General features: G+C 37.6%; 1 long non-coding RNA gene across 3 annotated transcripts in view; it reads right to left on the bottom strand.

Moving 5' to 3' along the window:
• Positions 1 to 1,640: 1,640 nt before the first annotated feature.
• Positions 1,641 to 9,703, bottom strand: part of LOC132760725 (uncharacterized) — a 53,044-nt gene continuing 44,981 nt past the window's right edge. For 2 of the 3 annotated variants that reach the window (XR_009629881.2, XR_010909872.1), the window contains exons 3-4: positions 3,218 to 3,285; positions 2,430 to 3,033 (exon numbers count right to left, since the gene is read on the bottom strand). This is a non-coding gene — a long non-coding RNA (uncharacterized lncRNA). Of the gene's footprint in view, positions 2,318 to 2,429; positions 3,034 to 3,217; positions 3,286 to 9,703 lie in introns of those variants that run through there. The other variant, XR_009629882.2, reaches the window with a different exon arrangement.

The raw sequence follows: 9,703 nt of genomic DNA, 5'->3' as shown, positions 1-9,703 counted from the left end.
CAAACTTGATGATCATGCCTTCTGACCCTTCATCTAAGTCATTAAGAAACATGCAGTTTCTAAAACTGGAAAGTTCCATCAGATGATAACAATCACAGCATGTAACAAAATTTGAAAACAGCTATAGAGTTCTTATCATCAAAAATGTTATGATGTCGTTCCAATTAACCTAAGAACTGCCAACCATAAATCTATACTACACCTCTACAGAAATAGGACTCTCAATTTACCATAAATACATTAAAGTAATTTAGGATTCTCTCTACTGTTCATACATGCACACAAGTGATTTCTCTGATTCAATAAAGGGAAAGGGAAAGGTTTCCCTTGACATTAAGTCTAGTTGTTTCCAACTCTGGGGGATGACACTCATCTCCCTTTCTAAGCCAAGGAGTTGGCACTGTCCGTAGATGCCTCCAAAGTCATGTGGCCAGCAAGACTGCATGGAGTGCCATTACCTTCCCACAGAAGTGCTACCTATTGATCTACTCACATTTGCATGTTTTCGAACTGCTAGGTTGGCAGAAGCTGGAGCTAACAGTGGGAGCTCACCTTGCTCACCGAATTCAAACCGCCAACCTTTCAGTCAGCAAGTTCAGCAGCTCAGTGGTTTAATCTGCTGCGCCACTAGCTTTAATAGTGCATACTATACTCCATTTTTGTATTTTCAGATGTCAATGTAATCAACAAGTATGCAAATGTACTTTATCTTGAATGTCTTCCCCATTTATGCCTGAAACATCCGTGTTTATTTTCCAGAATTTGAAGACAAATAAAAGCCAATAAGTACCATCTATATTTGCTACAAATTTCTAGAGGCAATGTTGAATGAGGATATATCACTCAAAATGCTAGGACATGTGTAGTAATACGATTCTTATATAAGACAGGTGACCAAATTAGAAAAAAACAACAATTTCTGTACATGCTGAAAGGCAGAAAAAAACACTAAAATCTAAAACACACTTCTAGGCTTGTCATTATCATGAGAAAAAACAATGGTGGCTTCTTTGATTGACATAACACAAAAGAGTTTAATGTTTGCAGTGTTGTTAATCCTTTTTTGTACCAATATTCTTCCAGGTTGGTCCTTCAGACTGTGATGGTACCAGACTGCCTATTTATTTTTAATGTTACAACTGCCAAGACAGCATCAGGATGTTTTTTTTACTTTCAACCAGGAAAAAAATAGAGGGCTGTACCATTTGCACTGAAGCTGCAGCTGTACAATGAAATCTGGTGGAGGGGATGAAGGAGTGGCGATACAGCAGTAATTGTTCACAAAGTATTAAACAATTATGTTTTTATTTCAAAGGAAAACTTCACAGCATACCAAAGACGGCATATCAAGCCACACCAAAGACAAAAGGAACCATGTGTCTTACAACTGAATGGTTTCAGTCTGAATAATTATTAATTTACAGTTACGTTAATTATAAATAACTAACATTATAGCAGTTTTCAGATTGCCAACTTTAAAGGGTATGCAAATAGTATCACATCATATCAACAAGAATGGCAAATAACGTAACACAATTGTTTCACAAATCTTTTAAAATTAAAATTAACAGATGATTTTTTTTAATAAAAAGATTTATATTTACCAATATATTCTTACTAGAAAGCTATACATAACATTTATTAAACAAGCATCGGCTTTTTTTTGCAAACTATATCATTTATTTCATCTAAAATTGTTACTCCAAAGTAGGGCTGGCTCAATGAGTTAATGGAACTTACAAATGTGTCGCTTTACCAAGTTCTCATTGATTCAATAGTTCTGTGCTTTGAATTACAATTTGATTTATGATTATGCCTATGGCATATAGACAATAGTACCCAAACAAAGTAACTGTATTAACTGTTGGGAACTTTCTTCCTTAATTTACATCCTCCTTAGTTTTAGTTCATTTCAGAGGGCAGATTCCCAAGTACAAAAGACCAGGATGTTTCTCTGTCATTTATTTACATACAGTTACATATTGTGGAGTCCCTCATGGCGCAGCAGGTTAAAGCGCTGAGCTGCTGAACTTTCTGACTAAAAGGTTGGTGGTTCAAGACCGGGAAACAGGGTGAGCTTATGCTGTTAGTCCCAGCTTCTGCCAGCCTAGCAGTTTGGAAACATGCAAATGTGAGTAAATCAATTGGTACTGCTCCAGCAGGAAGGTAACGGTGCTCCATATAGTCATGCTGGCCTCATAGCCTTGGAGGTGTCTACGGACAATGCCGGATCTTCGGCTTAGAAATGGAGATGGGTGCCGTCCCGCAGAGTCAGACTCGACTAGACTTTATGTCAAGGGGAAACCTTTACCTTTACCTAGCAAAACAGAGGTTCAACCAACCCCTTGTAAGTGATATGGACACATACACAAATTTTAATACTGAAATGTAAGGGATGCAACAGATCTCAAGAAAAACTTTCATTAATGTATATTTAAAATATATGATTTATTTCAAGAGATTTCTCATTATGTTTGCATGACACACCTACAAATTGCAGCTGACACATTTAACGTTTTGCGTCATACAGTTCGGAAAGCATTTAGGAAAATTGTAGAATTAATGCGGTTTGACACCATTTTAACCTACACGGTGCAATGCTATGTGATCACGAGAACTGTAGTCTTACAAGGCCTATAGCAGGCATGGGCTTACTTTGGCCCTCCAGGTGTTTTGGACAGCCTCAGCCGCCATTCCCCAGAGTCGGACACGACTAGACTTAATGTCAAAGGGAAATCTCTATCTTTTTAACATTGTTTAAAAATGCACATTCAATTTTTTTTTCTTATTTTAAAGTTTTCTAAAAGATACAATAATATTTTCAATACAGCTTAGAACAGGAGTCTAGAAAGAGCTTGCAAAATCGCCCATGTTTTTTTCTTCTTTCAGCTGCTTTCCAAGACAGAGAGAGTAAACAGCCTTCTCCCAGCTTTCTTCTTATCTACACAGCTGAGAGTGTAGGATGTTTACATTACCTGTCACTTGGAATTCTTCAGGATCAAATGCAAGCCAAGTACCAAAGCGCATAAGCAGCTGTAAGGAGAAAATAAAGAAGATAAATGTACCACACTAGAGAACAATAATGTTCTTTTGCTTCTTGGAAAGCCAGAATTTTGTGTGTAGGTAAAAATGAAGGAGGGGCAGCTTTGAGGAGACCGTCACACGAAAAAGCCATCAACATCTGAAGGTGGATGGGCAACAAGTCCAGGACACTTACATTATTAGATCAGTGTTGTCAAGTTTCAGTCCATAGTACTCCCAGGCAATCTGATGGTGTGTGCCTGCCTGAAAAGAAATAAAAAAATACTACTGTAAACAATATTTTATACTTCCCGCCACCCTCTATATATATATCAGTTCCTTGGATTCAGTTTTTTTTGTTAGTTTAGTATTACAAGGGACTAGTATAAAGAAACGGAATATACTGTATTTTATACTAGTTGTAAGGAAACTGAAAGTATTTAAATACTTGAATTTTCTCTCCTTCCTTAATGCCCTAGTGAACAGTGATATGATCAGGTTTGCACACCAATGTGTGAAAATCTAATATAATGCTAACAAAGTCCAACTTCACAGTTGTGAAATTGTTCTCAGTTACACAATTACCATTTTTTCCTAAGCAATCAATCAATGCAAAAAAATAATTGTGTAAAGAGAGAGTGAAAACAGGAGTGTGGTTCATTCATTCAAGGTCCAGAGCAGAGGCATGATCAACTTTCAGATCTCTGGGACTAGCTCAGTCACCCTGAACATAGGAGAATTGACATCAACAAAATCTTTATCTTACATTGAGATTCGCCACTAGCAAAGCAAACAGCTACAAATGAAGTGCATAGAGAATATGGAGTCATGAGTAAATGCAAGTGAAACAGTGGAAGCCTTTGAGCTCATTTCATAGGAAGTACAACAGCAGGGGAGGGCGCCATGAACAATATATGGACAGGAAGGAAAGGGAAATTTGACAACATTGCTTATACCGGCAATGCAGGGAATGCTGGTCCCAGCAATATGTAATAGATGGTGGGACTCTGTAGTGCAATGCAGTAACTGACTGTATCATATGTATGCTATACTACAGCGTGCACCAAAAGTCACAATACATACTGAAAATGGGAAATTGCAGTTCAACGTATCTTTATTTACACAAAATTCTAACCATTTGTAAAAAATTACCATTTTTTTACAAAATATTCTCTACATGTATATCGGAAGGCAGGGCTGTAGCTGGGGGGGGGGGGTTCAACTCACCCCTCCCCCCCAAAAAATAAGTTAAAAAAACCTGGTTTACTCATCAATTTTAATTGGTTAACCAAATCCCCATGCTATGAGAAATATTTAAAATATGTATTATATATATTGTATGCCTTTGTCAATTTTTCTTACGTACAGAAAGCTCTGGGACACCTGTATTATATGAAGGGCAGGTGAAATGTATTACTAATTCCAAACCCATTATCTATTTGGTTTAAACTGCAGGTGCAGAACATTTAACCCTGCAGATGATTTGCCCTAAAACTGTGATCAAGATGCACTCGGTGTGGCCAATGATAATGATAAACTGTGGGAGTTATTGCCAATAGGTACATGAGGGTGAAGGTGAGTGCAGTAGATAAAGAAAATAGTGTTCATAATACAATCTTTCAAAAGGAGTCTATTTTTCTAAAATTAAAAAAAAGTACTTTGTACTGCATAGAAATTCTCCACAAAGAAGCATTGAGTCTGGGTAGGACTATTAGCAAAGGGTCTCCCAGAGGTCTCTCACTCATAAGGTCACCATAAATCAAAACTGTCTTGATGGCACAAATCAACAGGCCAATTCCATCATGGCACATGTTCAGTCAGGGTGCACAAATACAAGTCACAAAGAAAGGCAGCACAATGTAAGTGGCTAAGTTACGCCCTGAAGCACTTTCACATTTACTGTATGGAAGCAAAATTAAATTAGTTGCAGAGAAGAATGTTGTACTTGACCGATTGTGCAGGAATAGAACAGTTATACCTCTAAAATATGCCACTTGATTATATCACAAGTTCTCAAACCCTTCTTAATATGAGATACTTTTAAAGTGTTCTTCAGACTCTTCCAGGAGTCTTTTGTTATTTATTCATTGGTGCACTTAATGGGAGCTTTACTCCAACAAGGCTACTCCATGGCAACTGATTCAGAGAGAGTGATACACAATTGTTCAAAGCTAACTGCAGAAACAATGCATTTATTTTACGAGTATATGGAAGCTTTCCTGGATATGTGATGAGTCTATCTATAGAGGTAACCATGGAATTTCAAAAAAGAAGATAAGCACCTAACAGCATAGGGTCATTGCATTAAGCACCTATGGCAGAAGTTGGCAGAATTTTGAGTAACACGCACACACACACACACACACACACCACTAAAAATGTATTATTGCTTCATTAATGTTATACAGGCCACCTAAAATTTAATGTACCTGTTAGTGAAACTGTTATCTGCAGTTTTCATATTCCATCAACTCACATTTGGCACAGCACCAGTAATTTAATAACCAGCCTTAAATGTGCTACAAAAGATACAATGGAATATGCTGACTGAATTTGAATACGACCTTATCCTGATTTACTACCACTTCTGGAATTACTTCAGCACAATTTATGTTTTCTCACAAGAAGGGGCATTGAGAGCTGAACAATGATTAGCTACACTCACTCTGAAAACTGTAATCATAAAGTTCATGGCAGTTTCAAATCTTTCTAACTTGGTAAGTTTGGGTTGACAATCCAATCACCTTGGGTTCTCCCATCATTAAAAAAGCAACAACCCCAGATCACTAAAATCAGAATTGCAAATCTTTAGCTATTTGCCCCAATATATTCTGACATTTTAATACAACTCAGACATAACATAACATTGAACACCTCTTGCCATGTACAAGCCTCGGGTGACTTTTTCCTATAAGCTTTCAGCTTCTCATTAAATCCTTCGGAATGAATTATATCCATTTCAATATCAACAGCTCTCACATATTGATTTTGCTCATTTTCATTGTGTATCACATTTGTGGTGTCTTAAAATCTCCTGCATCTGACCTACACCACCACCATAGTATGGCATCTTTTTTTCAGTTTACATGGAACTTGGTTCAAGAGGAAGCAAACTGCCTCCTAGGAGAATGTACATGTTGGTCAGCATGCCTCAATTTACAAAGGTATCGTTCCCTGTAATAGTGTGTCAAAAGGTAGGGATTAGTCTGTCTGAGAAGTGAAAGGATAACACTACAGATATCAAAAGTGAAGCAACATGTCTGATGAAACTGGTTTCTACACTGCAGCAGCAAAAAACATCCTATCTCCCATCACACTCAACATGTGGGCAAGATTATCCAAACTTTTCTAAGACTGTACAATCATTACATGCCAAATAGGGCAAATGTTATGTTTGGAAACTGGATACCTGTAATTATCAGCAATGAGATGCTATGATAAACTTGCCAAAGTCAAAATTTTCAAACTCCATCTTGCCAAGTTATGTCTCAGATGTATTGATTTTGTATATTTTGGGTTTGGAAGGACTTTTTACTTTGAATGTCTTAAATGCAAATAGGACAACATCGCAAAACTGAAGCCAATACAAACATGAAAACTTACTATTCTCCAACTGTTGGTGTAAAATAGCTGTCGATCTTTAAAGCTGTCGATCTTTAAAGATACATCAGAAGTAGAAACAGCAAAATGAGGATTGATCATAAACCCTACTTAGCCAAACGAACTGTCCAGCAGATTCAAATATGATTGTCCCTTCATCAGCTTCCCTATGCAATCAGAGTCTGATTTAGGTGGTTCAGTTCTCCTTGAAGGAGGCGGGGTTCACAGATCCTGTTTGAACAGTCTACCAGGGCTTTAATTTAATTTTAATAGCTCTACAGGCTAATGGGTATACTACGGCAGGGATCAGAAGATTTGCCAGACCAAGAACAAGCCACGAGAGTAAAGGCAAAGATCCTCCTAGAGGAAAAGTGTTTGTGCCATACATCAAGAGAACAACTGACCGCATAGGGAAGCTGATGAAGAAACATAATATACAAACAATCTACAGACCACTAAGAAAATTCAACAAATGCTATGTTCAGCAAAAGAGGGATCCTCTAACCACTGCAGGAATCTATTGTATACTGTACAGCTATGGACAAGTCTACATAGGGACCACCAAACGCACAAACAAATAACATGAAAGCCACTGCAGACTAATTCAACCAGAGAAGTCCGCTGTAGGAAAGCACATGATAAACCAACCTGAACACACAATATTATTCGAGAACACTAGGACCCTGCTCAGTTAGGATCCTGCTCTGCACTTTATCCACTTCCCCAGCCCTATGACACTTTGTTGTACTAGCTCTTGCCTAGCTCTTTCATAGCTGACCATGTCCACTTCGTAATTCTGGCCACTGGTATTCTGAATCCTGTCGGATGAAGTAAAATTGAAACTGGGTTTTAATTTTTGTTACTGTTTTAAAAGGATTTACGTTTATGTTTTATGATATTTAATTTTGTTGTATTTTTTCTGTTTGGCAATTGAATGTTTTGCCCTATGTTGGAAACCGTCCTGAGTCCCTTGGGGAGATAGGGCGATATATAAATAAAGTTTTATTTATTTAACGCATAAATTTTGGACCACTGTAACAACCACCATGTCAGACTACACAGAGAAGTCACTGAAATCCACAAGCATATGAACAATTTCAACAGAAAGGAGGAAACCATGAAAATGAACAAAATCTGGACACCATTATTAAAAAGCAAGGTGGTAAATAATTAACACCATTCAGAAGCAGGAGAACTCCAGACAACAAATAATCAAGGGCCAGTTAACACCTCCCAAACAGAGGGTGCCTCCGGGCAACAAAGGCCAGGCTACCTCTATACAGATATCTTCACTTTGCAAACTTCATGGCTACTCAAATGCAAAATCAAGCTTGTTAATTGCAAACATCCACACTTGCTTTAAACAGACAAGGGTTCTTTTTCCCACCCTGGACATTTCACAGGTATATATACACTCTACTTGCCTCACTGTCAACAGAATCTCTGAAGATGCCAGCCAGATGCAGGTGAAACGTCAGGAGAGAATGCTACTGGAACATGGCCATTCAGCCCAAAAAACTCACAGCAACCCAGTAATTCTGGCCACAAAAGCCTTCAACAATATTGTTTCTTCTCTTTAGGAGGCACAAAACTAAACTAAATGTTTCAGTTACAATTCCTATTAGCCAAAGAAACCCTTTCAGTCCTTCAGTGTCTTCCATATTATACTGAGATGCTCCAAGAATTTACACTTTAATTCTAAAGTGAAAAATTGGACAAAATGGTTAGCATCACAGCTCTTTTGTATAGGAACAGATAACTTTAAAACCCATTTTTCTTCTTAACTCAATAGCTTTGGTTCAGTGGATGCTGACATGAAACTTAATGTCTGTTAGGGACTGTGTGACCTAATTCTGGACCTCTTTTAAAGTGCCACAGCTTTCATGTCTTAGAAACACCTCATATTATTCCAGCGAAACTTCACTTCTTTGTCTTCTCAGTCCAAACTGAAGGAAGACAATGGAAGTAGGTTATCATATAACTAGCAATTTTACTACTATACACAAAGATAACACAACGGAATATTTAGCTAGTACAGGATGAAAAACCTCTAAATCGTTTCACAAGACAGGCACTGAAACCTAGCCAAACCAAATATAGCTGGAAAGTACAGCAAGGCCTTGGGATCTGCTGGGGTTTCATTCTAAGCCTCTCCTGGAATGGTCAAGTCCTATTATTATTATTATTATTATTATTGTTTGGAATGGCAAAGTAAAATGATGTCCCATATATAAAATGGCAAAATCAGCATTTGTTTTTTTGGACTTCTACTTTTTCATTATTATTTTTAAGCAATGGATGGTTGAATCCATGGATACAGAATCCACAGATATGGAGGGCTGACTATAATCCACTTTCCTTCGACATACTCATGGAGAAAGATGTCCTGTTGACAGAACAGGTCTATAGGAGAAAGTTTAGTTTGTCTACAAGTAGTTGTAATTTTCTCTCTCATCTAAAACAAAACAATTCACCTTTGTTTATTATATCACTGCAAAAGTTCAGTTTTACTGTGCTGCATTTCAAAATCAGAGTTTTGAACTCTATCACCAACTCTTTCCTGTTTGAATTGTACGATTTCAACCTACATTTATCTTCTTTAAATTAATTTCTTTTCTAAGCTTTTCTGTCACCAGGTAATTTTCTACTGTGCTCAAAGGGACAATGGCAAATTTGCTACACAAAAAGATCCTGACATCTCTGCTTTGTGATAGTTCAAGTGTCTACAAACTTTGATTAATGCACAACATTATTTAAAATAGTATATACTGAAAAATTATGGCCATGTTATGTATACAAGGTAAGGGTTTTCCCCTGACATTAAGTCTATTCGTGTCCTACTCTAGGGGGTGGTGCTCATCTCCATTTGTAAGCTGAAGAGCTGGAGTTGTCTGTAGACATCTCCTAAGTCACGTGGCAAGTATGACTGCATACTGTTACCTTCCCACCAGAGTGGTACCTATTGATCTACTCACATTTGAATGTTTTCAAACTGCTAGGTTGGTAGAAGCTGTGGCTAACAGCAGGAGCCCATCCTACTCCCTGGATTCGAGCTGCCAACCTTTCAGTCAGCAAGCTCAGC

This window comes from Anolis sagrei, chromosome 1, assembly GCF_037176765.1.
Source record: "Anolis sagrei isolate rAnoSag1 chromosome 1, rAnoSag1.mat, whole genome shotgun sequence".
Classification (NCBI taxonomy): domain Eukaryota; kingdom Metazoa; phylum Chordata; class Lepidosauria; order Squamata; family Dactyloidae; genus Anolis; species Anolis sagrei.
Note: the sequence above shows the minus strand (reverse complement) of the source record. Positions and strands in the feature narration are given on the sequence as shown.